This window comes from Watersipora subatra, chromosome 6 (assembly GCF_963576615.1).
Source record: "Watersipora subatra chromosome 6, tzWatSuba1.1, whole genome shotgun sequence".
In the NCBI taxonomy this organism is placed as follows: Eukaryota; Metazoa; Bryozoa; class Gymnolaemata; order Cheilostomatida; family Watersiporidae; genus Watersipora; species Watersipora subatra.
In genome coordinates this window covers 61,597,368-61,610,288 of record NC_088713.1, presented here as the reverse complement: position 1 = coordinate 61,610,288, position 12,921 = coordinate 61,597,368, and the positions used below count along the sequence as shown (strand labels likewise).

At 34.7% G+C, this 12,921-nt stretch overlaps 1 protein-coding gene across 1 annotated transcript in view; it reads right to left on the bottom strand.

The window, feature by feature from the left end:
- Window positions 1-12,921, bottom strand: part of LOC137398430 (serine/threonine-protein phosphatase 6 regulatory ankyrin repeat subunit B-like) — a 41,340-nt gene that overhangs the window by 23,597 nt on the left and 4,822 nt on the right. The gene's annotated exons all lie outside the window — the stretch shown is intronic.

Here is a 12,921-nt window from a genome sequence, read left to right as displayed (position 1 = left end):
TGAAGGTTCAGGGAAGTCGAACTTTTACATTACCAGTACCTCTTCCTCAGCAGTACATATATGTGTCGAGTTGACAGGAACATGATATGTGACAGTTGACAGGAACATGATATGTGACAGTTGACAGGTTCAGGTATCTTTACTCTGTAAAGATACCTGAACCTGTCAGTAAATTTGTCTGTAACCTTTCTGTAAGTTTGTCTGTAAAGATACCAGCAATACCAGATACCATATTAATGCTATCTTTAATACTGTAAAACTAGCATTAATATGAGTTTATCTCCCCTTTAGTAATTGCCGCAGTTCATTTTTTGGCAGCTTAGTCTTAGAACTTGGTAAGATATTTTATGGAGTACCTGAGATATGAGTGATTGACATCAAATTTAATAATACGAATTTTACTCTTTTTGAATTACATAAAGTCTGTGTATTTATTTTGGTACAGAGGGGGTTGGACTACAATGCCTATACTATAATGCCTATAGAATGCTTTGCAACCATATCTCTTGTTTGCATTTGTTTGATTTTTCTCTGTTTATTTCAACTTCTCATTTTTATGTTTTAGAAGGAGGTTAAGTCATGAGCACCTCTTATGATTAAATGTTAGTTCTAATCATTCATTTCATCAGTCCATCAATAATATCAACTATTTAATACTATAATGAGAATGGTCTGTTTTTTTAGATATGGCAGTCATGGAGAGGAGGCTGGAAGAATTTGCTATCAACCTCCAAATTTCAGGAGATAACAATTTCCCTAGTAATCAGTATCACAATCTTGGCAGCTGATATCAACCTCATCTAGTACCGTAATACATGTTGCTATTTCAATATTGTATTTAAATATAAATATATATTATTATTCATATTACTTTCTCTTCTCATCTAATCTTTCAACTTCCCATTTAGACTCGGCAATCCTCATATGAGTGCTTGTAAACTGAACCATATCACCTATTTAAGGTCGTCTCACATAGTCTATAGACAATATTGCTGGTGTTATCACTTAACAGATATCTGAACATAAACAGTAATATGTGTTAAATAGTAGAGCATTTCACTCAAAAGGCTCAACTATGAATCATACCAAATGAGATAGCAAGTGACCTACTTAACTTACACTAGATAAATTTACTGTGTTTAATCTACTTGGTTAGTTTTCCATGATGGATCACTTGTTTTGGTATAGTTTGCAAATAGCTTCATGTCTACACCTGTAAATATAACAAATGTTTTTCAAGTAGCTGAGTGCCAGTACTCATCTACCCTAGAACGTGCAATGCTCTATCAAAAGGGTTTGATTTAAAAAAGAGATTTTCATTTTTTTGGCTTTTTGTACTGCCCTGGAATATACAGTAGTGCGGTCATCCCTTTACTACATTAGGGGGCAGTTGCTCTCTCATTATGCACAGAAAAAGTTTGTTCTGTGGATTGGATTTTTGCTTGCACTAAAAATGAATGTCACACACAGAGCAGTGGAATGAAGTGTTAAATCTTCAATGTTGAAATTAATCATGTTAATCATTGTTGAAAGTATTTCTTTATTCTATTTCAAATTTCTTAATTTTTTCACAAACATTGGGAAGGAAACAATAATATGTATAAACCTACTTACAACAATCTTATAAGCAAATAATAATATTTATAGTCATGGGGAGACAAGACAGAAAATAATTGAACCCTACAGGTACAGACTAAGGAATAGCTTCTATTTGACACATGCAAACAAACCATATGTAACGAACAGAGCAAAGAAACTGCATTAAATTTGATCCTGCTGTTTGTGGTTGTATTTAGCAAAAGCAGGTAACTCCTTGATTTATACAGTGTATTATTTTTAAAAATTCAAACCAAACATTGATACCCTTAAAAACTCACTGATTTATATGTGCCTCAGGCTTCTTTACTCATATTACTGAAATTCTTTCAACACCTAAAGGGACCTACATATAGATCCAATGAAGCGCGAAGCGTTGGAGGATTCTAAGGAGTGTAGGATAATTTGTTTGGACACAATGGCACACTTTTTAGGCTGATTAGTTATCCGGTCGACAGGTTGAGAGCAATCAGTCAATTAATGATCCTTATGTTTGCCTCGAACCAAAAATTTACCGGGCTAAATGATTTCGATATTGACTGCATTCATGTAATAATTGTATTCCTTTGTCCTTTAAATAGAATAAAAAACAATTGAAATCAGTCTGTCTATAAATTGCACTCCTCTGATCTTTCAAAGTTTACTTAATACCTTACAATAACTATCATTTAATTGGGTATTAATACCACTTGGTATGGTTAGCTTGTTCTGACAGCCTGTTGAATACGTTTATTGAAAAGGTAATGTTTACCGTGTAATGGCTTCTCACCTTTAAGCCTATCGCTTGATTAACTCTTTCTTGTACATAGGAACAACCTTACAAAGTGTTGGAAACCCGTAGCTCAAATCGAATATCAATCTCTCGGTTTGCTCTATGATGCTATCGCAGTCGCTTTCATAGCTTATTTCGGCCATCATTTTGAGGTTCGAACCTTTAGAAGTTGGAAAGGAAAACATTTTCCTAAAATGAGAGCAATTTGCAGATTCGAAGAGGGTAACATTGCTGGCTTTCCATATCCAACACAAATTATTACACATGACTTCTAACAATTTTCTAAAATTTCTCGCTGTGTTCACTGTGTGACTAGAGTTTTGAAAAAAATATCTTGATGACTTTCTGATTTTACACCAGAAGCACAAACAATGAGATTTCTTGACTTTTTCTACATCAGATAACATCCCAAAATAGTCCTACAATTCTTTTTGAAGATTTCCTTATAAACCTCAAGCCATGCTTTCCACAGAAAACATAGCCTGAGAGTCTTTTCCTAACAAATTTATGTTTACCTTTAACCACACTAAGCACAAAAAGGTTAATAACTAAGCTAAGGAAGTCATACAAGTATTTTGAATGTCAGCTAGGAATTACCTGACTATTTGTAAATAACTCGTCATAAGATAACCCCTTAACTCGCCACGATCTTACACCCTTTTTTGTTCCTGGTCATTTTTAAGCTGACTTATTGAAGTGAACATTGGATATCACAATTGATGATAGTCTTTAGCATTGCTGTTGCTGCCATTAGGAGCTTCAGCAACATTTCAATCTTTTTTCAGGGAACTTGGTGAGTGATTTCATTTTCTGACCACTTGGCAGGTAAAATCCATTGTTGTCCACCTTTAATTATTGATTGAAGTTGATAAAGTGTTAAGACCATACACACATATTCTGTTTTATTATTAGGAAATTACACAAAACATTTTTCCATCTAAGTAGTCACTGTTTTTGTGAAAGTAAAGCCAAAAAATAATTACTATTGGTTACTTAATGTATCTTTGTGATGTGATTATCTATGTTGTAGATGTATATGATATCTATGCTGTAGATGCTGCTTGTGTCCAGTCATAGAAAAACTCACTACATTATTGACTCCTGTCTACTTGCTGTTATAACTGGAACTATTAACCATGTTTTAAGGATCTTCACTTGATTAATTTTGTTGGTTATTATTTGTCAATAAAATATTTTACACAAAGTGGTGATACATGCCTTTGTGATTGGCTTATGCTACTTCTAACCTAACCTGGCTGAAACAATAACACAACACGTGTGACACTAAGTTGTTTATGGTTGCTAGGTGACAACAAAGTTTATATTAATGCTGATGAGGCCTCTGTTCAAGCGTTACACCAGTTTGAGTTATTCTGATCTTGAATGTGGTAACGTTCATATAGTAATCATATTTCTTTGTCTTTCTAATAGACTCAAAACAACTGATGTAATTATTTCGTGATTCAAAAACTTATATTTATATACTCAGAGCAAAACAGTACCTTGTATGTTTAGCTAAATCTAACAACTAGTGGAATAAATTAAAAAAAATGGCAAAGTTTACATGATAAGGGTTTTTCCCTTTTTAAGCTAATGCTTGAACTTTTTTATGTCTCAAATGACAAAGATAAAAAATAACAAGACCAAAATAATGTAGCTCACATCTACTTGCTATCTTTTGGTTAACTCAAATTCTTTCCATCGAGTCATTCACAGCGGTCCGCTGTGATTAAAAGTTGGTTTTTTATTCACACACTCAAGTGAAGAAAGCAAAAAAGCTGGGCATTACTGTTTACATTAATCATAATATATATTCAAATAAAATCGTTCACAAATAAAATTTTGATCAATGAGTATTTGCATCTGCAGCAGTACATATAATTACTCAAACAAGAGAAAAAACAGTCTAAGACTTGCTATTAACAACATTAATGGTAAAATAATTAAACTCAGTTCATAACCATATATTTTATATCCAGATATGAAGAAAGATGTTGGTTTTAACTGTCCGGACCATGATATTGATTACCAGAGGAATTTGTATCAAAAAGGGTCTGTAGGTACATGGTAAATTGTCCCAGCCTCCTCACCATGGCAGCCATATCTAAATACACACATATTTATAAACTTTATTAAATAAGAACTTATATAAAAACAAGTTTCATTTTAGCGATGACAGCAATTAGTAAAAATAGTTTAGAAAAGCTGCATGTATCAGTCTAATAAGTTTGGTCTAAAAGTCAAACTGCTATTGCTTAGATTGAAAATAATCTAACTTTATAGTCTGATCTGATGCAGTAAATTATCACCTATTATGTAATTCTAACAGCAATACCAAACCCTTAAAAAACGAGCATTAACCAAGCATACTGAATCAGAGATTTACAGTGAAAGCGCAGCTAGTAAGTTAAATAAAATACTAGCAGATGTTGGGTTATACTAAGGGTATAGGTTACTAACAAGAGACTCATGCTATAGACTCAACTTAGTAAGACAAAGTTATTTAGCCTTGCTAGATATGTACAGAGTTCCAGTACCTGCTTTTTGGTATCTAGCCTTTTCCTGTACCAATGACAACTGCTTCTCACTTTCCACTCGTGCTGCTGTTGTCTGTCGTTTAGCCTCAGCAATTTGTAATTCTAATGCTACAACTTAATTAATAGAATATTAAAACTGCTGGTATCTGTACAACAATGTTATGTTTTACATTGAACAATCATGGCAGATGTCAAACATTTCAGGGTTCAGTGATCATATATATATTGTTTTGCCATGGAAGACTGATGCAAGTTGCCGATAATATGAGCAAATGTCTCATCGGTACTAAAATGAGCTAGGAAAATATTCACAAAGGAAGCTACATTCGACTTGTTGATCAGATTTTCCTGTAGAGCTAAGACTTTCAGCTCATTTTTCTTCTGTGAAGCTGCAAGCTTCTGTACACTTTCTTTCTGTAGATTACTAAAATTTGGTTGAGCCTTTTCTAAGGCTACAACAGTCAAACTTGTTAAAATTGAATCTAATATGGAAATGTTAGGATATTTAAAACGTAATAAAATCAAACTTGACAAATTTAAACTGTGAAACCGAAAAGTTTATGTGTCGAGATTCAGAGCTGACTCACTGCTCTGAGGTTATCAAGATAACAATATCCAGTTAATAGAAATCAACACAATATCCAAAGAATTTTATTTTCAAAATAAAAATGTTTTGGAGGCCATCTGAAGATTACTTATCTTTTCATCAACAACCGCTAAAGCTACAGTAGAGAGAAATGAAAAAACTGTTATTAAATTTGTTACAAATGATACTATATGTTAGGATAGTACAGGCTGATTAAAACTGTCAACATATGAATGCACTCCTTTGAGCTAAGGTTAGAAAATTAAATTAACTTTTACGGTAGGTTTTGAGATATCAGTGCTCAAAGTGATAGCATTAAAATGATGATGAAATAAACGCATAAATGCAATAGATATGGTTTTATTGAACGAGTGATGTATATTTATAACAATATTTCGACGAATGTGGTTGCATGAAAAGGTAAACAGAAGCACATCATGTTAAACTGAAGTTCAACAATCGGGTTTTGGAGAGAGAATCCAACATACAGAGTTTTTGTGATGACTGCAATTAACTGTTTGTTTTTGAGCTTTTAAGAGCTTGTAATCACATTTCCACATATTTTGCACCTGCAACACAGTAGAGTAAGACATGGTGAACCTTTTGATAATATATAACGGTCAAGTGAATTATGTTGCAAGTCAACCTTTTGAAATCTCGCATTCATACTAGTCTCCTTACAGTCTAGTAGTTCGTGAAAAATCATCAAGTGTACCAATAAATCGCAGAAAATAAATGTGTGTACAACTATCCTATCTTGTGAAAATATGAACAGTTTGTGCAGGTAATAGAGTGTTTGTCTACTAAGCCAAATTTCATAGTTTCAAATCTGGTACCAAGTAATTTTTCCAACCTATAACGGGGCCCCGGATGGATAGGCACTTATTATAGTATAAATTCACGCCCATCAATAGATATTATTTTTAGTGACCCTAATTTGGGTAATGGCGTGTTATACATAATTTTGCGTTTCAATATCTACATTATCAAAATTTCTCAGGTGCGAGAAAAATGTGGCAAAATTATATGCTCCTCGCTATAGCTAGTGCAGCACCTGTGGGTAAGCAAATGGAAGACTTGCCTTAAACTCAGAAGTTAAAGATTATAGAAAATTATTTTTGTTTATTATTTTGCTAAACTCAATGAATGACCCTAATTTTTGTTTGGTTTTTGGGTGTCGGTTGGACCAGACCACTTTTTAAATTGTACGCAGATATCAAACCTATTGTAATTCACAAGTCAGAGCGCATGCCAATGATTTTCATAGATTTGTAAAACAAGTCTCGTTGTCTGCTCTGTTTGCATTCATATCACCAAAGGACTGGACGTTATAACAGTGTACATAAACCTAAATTTTGTTCATCCTAATTTCCATGGAAGGCTCAACAGTACAAAATCTTAAGTAAATAGTCTTTTAACATCTACTACAGGCTTTGAATTCATCACCTCTTTTGATAATTTTATGCTTTTTTATGATATTATACTTATCTTGTAGAAGATTCTGTTTTGGATGAGATGAATTTTACAGCAAACCGATATCTGTTTTGATTGTCAAGATAATGCTTAAATACTAGCGGTATATCAAGTTTTTTGACAAGTCAGTTTGATTTAATTTTGGCAAAATAATAATTCGGCTAGTGTTGTATAAATTGATAGACCTATGCAGTGATGCAAAGAAGGCAAAGAAGAGAGACCGTCTTTCTTGCACTTTCTTATATACTCCCAATACTAACCAATACTGCCTTATACTACCTAATTTACTAGATTTACCACCTAGCTTTATTTGCTAGCTTTATCCAGCTTTATTCACTCACCATACATAATTGCCAAAACCACCTTGTACTGCTTTGAGCTCAGACACCTATATAGCCTGAACTTAACAAATACCAAATTACAAAATGCACTTTTTTCTTCCTTTTTTTGGCCACCCTATCACTGCTAACAAGCAGGCGTAGTAACTCACCTTGTGTTGCTCGTTAATTGACTCCGTTAGGATAGTCTACATCGGCTATGCCTTTTGCTTGTCTGACCCTGTGCCACTGCCAAAAATACTCTTCTTGTTACTGCCAGCACCATTGCCAGTGTGTACGTGCTTTCCCATCACTCTGACCTCTGCCACTATCAATACTTCTACCATGACTACCGTCACCACCAACACTACTTCCACCAACTCTGACTAGTTCGAAGACTTTTGGTTGTGTCAGTAATGACTCCTCAGTTTCATCTCTGTCTTTTTCGTCTTTAACTTGCTCCCCCCAATAAAAAATATGCTGGATCGACAATTTTTAGAAGGTCTCCACCTGGACCGTAACCGGCTGAACAGAGAATGGCACCACAGAGCTGGGAGTTGACATAGACCCAGATCTACATGTATTTAGCTTGATCTGACTCTGTCCAAGTGCAGATCTGGAACCAGCAATTCTTCTCTGAACCTTGGCTAACTTCTGCACAGCTTCTTTAAATTCCTTGAATTTTCCAGCTACATGACTGCTGCCTCACGCTTGGCTTTTTGCCTAGCCAATTTTTTCTTTGACTTTCCGTGTACCTCCTTTTCCTCCCTGTTAATCTTTGCAACCCTTTTTTCATGACCATATTTTTCTAACATTCCATTGATGGATACTTAAGCTAAAAGGAGCAAACCTTATCTATTACAGATTTGGGTTCAGCTACTTTCTTAGCACCATCATTTACCTCACTGTGACTGAGTCCCCATAGACAGTTGCACCTCTCCAGTGCCTTGGACTGTTCCCCCTTGATTACCAATTTATTCACCAATGTCCATGTGCTGGTTTTCTAAATACTTTTATGTTACTGTGTATACACTCTTCGTCATTTCCTTATTCTCACCAGTCTACAAATCTTTACCTGTGTGGCCTTTCGTAACATCGCTCTTTCTGACAGACTTTTTTGTCAGGTTTTGCAACTTTACATCATCTGAAACATAACCTTACCCAGCAATAATGGCTTTTGACGAAAACAGCTTAACTGGCCTAATATTTCTACACTCCTTAAGGGTACAAACACACTTGGCGAGGTTTAGAACGATATCGCGCTGCGCGACGCTAATCTAGGCTAGAGCTCGCTCAGCGAGCTCATGCAGAATGATAATGCTAGATATTCTCTAGCACAACATTATTGCTCATGTGATGCATTTTGATTGACTTATTTTCCACAGAATGAACTTTTATGGCGGATAATTGTTTCTTATCGATGTTCACCAACGAATAGCCACAACATTTTGTTGCAGTTGAAACGCCAACAGAACAAACAAAGAATTGCTCATAAAGTTAATAAAAATTGATTTCAGTCCTGTATAACATAGCAAAATAAATAACCAAAATAACTAGTTGAAAACCAACATTTGGAGTCGATCGTTGCGCGGGTTGACCATCTTGTGAACAGTAAATATTTAATGCATTAAACATGAAAAACTAATATTAAGTGAAATCTTTATATGAAATTGTAAAATACATCTGTTAAAAATACAGAAACCATTTTTGCTTATGTCTTCTGATAGTTTGCAATTCGCGAAAATGAGATAAGCTTAAGAACAAAAGCGGAAGTTGTTTATGTCGTTGCCAAGACGACGCAATATTAATTTACTTAAATTTATTAATAACTCCAAAGAAACCAATGATACAGAATTTTATTGGCAGTTTGTGAGTGTACCTAAGTTATCATTTGCTGATTAATCACTCAAGTGTGTTTAGGCACACCCCAGGGATATATCCACGTCCATCATGATGCTCGCAATAGAATCGCCTAGTGCGTTTGAGCCATAACAGGCTCACAGCACAGGCCTAACGAATCCCATAATACAACAGTCAGAATGTAATGCAGTAGTGAAAGAGTAAAGCATACATGTCATAAGGTGTCATCAGTTGGGTATTTATAAAACTGGTTTCTAAGAACCAGGTAGTTTAGCGACAAGATGTTTATAGCCACAAGATAAAAGGCATAAAGCCTGTGAGTGTGAAGCTTGGAAGACATCAGCTAAAAAAGGTAGAAATGCTTACCGTTTATGTGGAATAACATACATAAAAATAGAAATGTGGGTTTTGCTAGCAGAGAGACTTGATTTGGAAAAATTTAATAGTCTAGCTAGCTCAAGTCTTGTAGAGGAGGGGTAATACCATTATGTTGCAAAGTTACAGGCTGTTACCATTAAGTATGTTTTAGCCTCCGATTTAATAGTTATTTGTATTAATATGAGTCAGCTCCATAAACCTTTGCTCTAGAACGTCCAATGAAGTCTGACATTCACATCAACAGTGCCCCTTCCTTAGCAATACAGATATTTAGTCCAGTTGGTAGAGACAGGTTCAGACAGACTGACATCTTAACTCTACCGTAAAGCTACCAATAATGGGTTGGTTTATCTCCCATTCAGAAATGGCCACACCGTTCCTCGGAGACTTCATCCTTAGATCTTTGCATTATCTTTTCCTGTGTACCTGAATTATGAAGGGTTGTTATCAAAGTTGGTAACACAGATTGTTACATTTTTATAAAAAGGATGGAGACTATAGTTCCATTTTGGTACAGAAGGATTTGTGTTAAATTGTTACAATCCCATGTTCCAATTGTACAATCATTGTTACAGTGTTACAACGCCTATGAATACTTATGTAAAGCTTGTCTTCTGTAAATTGCATACCCTACCAGTCTACTGTTCCGTAACAAATCATCATGCGTGATAAACCTATGTGCATTTATTCGGGATGGTCAAAAGCCAATCGGTTGAGGCTGTTGTTGCAGTATGGGCTAATGTGCTGCGTGTTCGAATGCTCTAGGATACAATAATTTTTCATAACTCTAAACCGCAACTTTATACAGACTGAGAGGCCCTTTCTAAAAGTACAAATCACCGATTCTTGCGTACAAATCAAACAAAGTCTATAAAACCTAGAGCATTTCATTAAGCTGTTAATATACCTTTACATTTCGTTGTTCTTCAGAATTCTACATCTTACTAAAATCTTAAACCTGCTACTTACCCCAATATAGCTTACACGTATAAAGCTTTACCTACACAAAGAATTCCATGAAGCTATTCACTTACCATGTAATAGTCTGTCAACATTATAATAGTGGTTATTGGTATACTAGTGTTGGAATAATGGCAGCCATGCAGTTTCGATCTACTCACTAAAGTAGCAAGTCATATGATTTCTGCAGACTATCCTTTTACACATATCATATTTACTGCAAAGTGGTAATCAAACACCAAATACTATCCTGGTATCTGGTGATTGTACAGCAGTCATTTTTAGTAAATATAGACATTCGGCGAGTTGTTGAGGAATGTGGCCAAGGCAAATGACTATTTATATTAATGTCTAGTTGGCCTCCGTAGTTTACTTATGGCAGCGTACTGCTCTCATGAATGGTAAACAAGCTATTACCAGTTTATGAATTTAATGACTTTCTGTGCCTTCAGCATGAATTAATTGTTCCGCTAAGAGACTAAAATAATGGCAGTTTTTTTTCCATTTGCTGCAAGAATGTCCGTATCAAATCTAACATTATACACCATGACATTCTTAGCAGGTAGCTGAAATATATAAACCAGGCAGGTGCCTAGTCATGGCTAACACCTAACTCAGATAAAATAGCTTACATGCCGTCTACATGTTAAGTCCACTGATACCTTATCACTGAATAAACACAAAACTTAATATTTAAGCTCCCCATGTATAAAATCTACGTCAATGACTGTCTTATCAGAGCATTACAACACTCGGAGTGCTGACTGTTGCCAGGGATCATGAGAATAATATATTTTGTAATAATAATAATTATTATACTTAACCTTGACCATTTTTATCAGGTGTGATAACCCTACGTATGCTTGTTCTGAGTAGCCATAAAGTGTTGTATTGGTGGGGCTGTTAAAGTAGGGGCGACCATTATACTGTAACTTATGTGTTTGAACTCTGCACTAAATAATCTTTCTCCTAACCTACACCCATGAATTTGGGCAAACTGAATGAGCCTTTTTGTTATGGAAAAGAGTACCAATACGATTTAAAAATCGTAAACTCTTGGTAAACATAGAGCGCTTTCTAGAGTTGTTAAATGAGCCAACTCATGCAATGAGAATTTTACTTTCTCCTAATTTATTATTCTCTTGCTCAAATATTTATTTATTTGATCAAATACTATCTAGGTATTTTTTGTGTGTAATAGTAAACATAACAATTTTTGAGAACTTTTTATTTATTTGCACCCATCAGTCTAAGTCAAAAATGGCTAGTCACGTCTGGCATCAAAGGGCTCATAAAATGGATCACACGCTGATTATTAAGTCTATTAATATCTTATCATTCACTAAAATCTCTTGACATATACAGTCACGTATAGAATCCACCTCAATGACTGTCTTATCAGAGCATTACAACACCCATAATGCCGACTGTTACAAGGGGTTCATGAGAATAATATATCTTACATTTGCTGTTTGCGTCAATACCTCCATCCTATCATTGCACCAGAAAGAAGCAGCTTTTAACCTACTTAAAGAAGCATGGCAACTGCAAAGTCTGGGTTTTTTCACAAAAGCAATGAATCATAATCTGGAGAATTTTACCATGAAATAATTTTCAGTACTGTTTGTTTATGAAAAACTTGAAGTTCATGTTGTTGTGCTTTAGACCATATTTAGCGACTGACAACTGATAATACCAGTGCTCCTCATGACATAGCCTCAGATCATCAACACATTATTCAAGATTCATATGCTTAAAGGCTATTTTAATCCTCAGAATACACATCATGTTGGTCAATACGATTACAGATTCAAAGCTGGTTGAACAAGAAGATAATATGGTTTTATAGCAGAGATAGAGACTTTTAAATGAATTCATTTTTGCAATCTAGTTACCTGTGATTATTTAAAACAGTCTAACAGAGTAAGTAACAGTTGGGAGCACTTTAATGTTACATATTAAGGTGCAATAAAGGGAACCAATTTGATAATCACTAAATTTATACATAAAACTATAAAAACTTTAAATCATATTTTAAAATGTAAAGCGAAAAAGTTGGATATTGTGTTTTTCATGAATAAACTTAAAATGTGTGATTAAAATCGCAACAATTTGAAAAGAAGTGAATTATGTTTGATATTAACTGTCCGGAGCATGAGATGGATTACTAGCAGAATTCGTATCTCCTGGAGTCTGTAGGAACACGGTAAATTGTTTCAGCCTCCGCCGCATAGCTGCCATATCTAAATAAACAGACACTTATCATAATTAACATACAAACAACAGTGCCTCCTATTGATGAACAGGCGATATTAATTAAATGGCCATGAGTCAGGCTTCGATCTACCTTCCAACCTCAGTCTAAAAATTAGTCAGCGGCCATTTTAATTAAAAGCTATCCAATTTGTGCTACTGATTGATGCAGTAAACTCTCACATGTTA